The sequence below is a fragment of the Trichechus manatus genome, unplaced genomic scaffold (assembly GCF_000243295.1).
Source record: "Trichechus manatus latirostris isolate Lorelei unplaced genomic scaffold, TriManLat1.0 scaffold00292, whole genome shotgun sequence".
NCBI lineage: Eukaryota > Metazoa > Chordata > Mammalia > Sirenia > Trichechidae > Trichechus > Trichechus manatus.
The window spans coordinates 1,174,518-1,175,842 of record NW_004444228.1 but is presented as its reverse complement, the minus strand read 5'-3'; positions in this window follow the sequence as shown (position 1 = coordinate 1,175,842).

Genomic DNA, 1,325 nt, shown 5'->3' with positions numbered 1-1,325 from the left:
TACATCATTTATTCCCTCTTTTATTTTTCTGATGCTGTTGTCATTTACAGATTAACCTCTTTGGTTCCCTTTTGTAATTCTTTTGGTTTTGCATAGTCCTTAAGTGTTCATTTCCTAGGTTGGTATCTGGCTAGTGCAATCCTGTGTCCTATATTCAGCCTGTGGTCTGATATTGTTTATTCTCAGATCGAAGGACTTCCTTTAATAAGTCTTGTAAATTTGGTTTGGTTTTTACGTAGTCCTTTAATTTCTTTATCTGGTAATGACCTAGTTTCACCATCATATTTGAAAGAGAGTTTTGCAGGATATATTATTCTTGGCTAGCAACATTTTTCTTTCAAGGTTTTGTATATGTCACCCCATTGCCTTCCTGCCTGCATGGTTTCTGCCAAATAATCCGAGCTTAGTCTTATTGTTTCTCCTCTGTATGTGACTTTTTTTCTCGAGCTGCTCTCAGGATTCTGTTTGTCTTTGGTTTTGGCGAGTGTGATTATGATATGCCTTGGTGATATTCTTTTGGGGTCTATCCTACATGGGGTTCGTTGAACTTCTTGTAGGTCAGCTTTTCATCTTTCATGATATTGGCGAGGTTTTCTGTCAGCAATTCTTCAGCGATCCTCTCTGTGTTTTCTGTTTTCTCCCCCTGTTCTGGAACTTCGATCACTCGCAGATTTTTGCTTTTGATTGTATCCAGCATAAATCTCAGGGTTTCTTCATTTTTCTTTGTTCGTTTTTCTGATTTTTCCTCAAACAGAGTTGTATCCAAGTGTTTGTCTTCAATATCACTGATCCTGTCTTCCGTCGTTTCAAACCTGATCCTCAGCCCTTCTATGACATTGTCCATTTCTGAAATCTTGTTTATCTTTTGGATTTCTAATTGTTGTTTTTTTATGATTTCTAGTTGTGAATTTATTTTAGCATTTTGTTCCTGTATTATTTTCTTGAATTCTCCCATTTTTTGTATTTTCCATGAATTTGTCTGCCTTTTCCATGAATTGTCTATTTTTTCCTCATTTTTGTCTTTTTTTTTTTTCAACTTTTGGATAATTCTGAATATTAGAGATTTGAATTTCTTCTCAGTTAGGTTTAGTGCCTTTTCTTCTACTGGAAGGTCATCTTGTGTTTTATTTTGGAAGCCTACTGGAACTATCCTGTCTTGTTTTTGTAAATGTTTTGATATTGTCTGCTGTCTTTGGGGCATTCAGTGGTGATTTCCCTCATTTATTGATTGTAGATTTGTTTGTTTCATCCTGGTTTTTTGTTTTATTTGGTTATGTCTGAGCAGGTGGGCTGTGCATTCTTTGTTGTTTGCTTGTCTGTGGGCA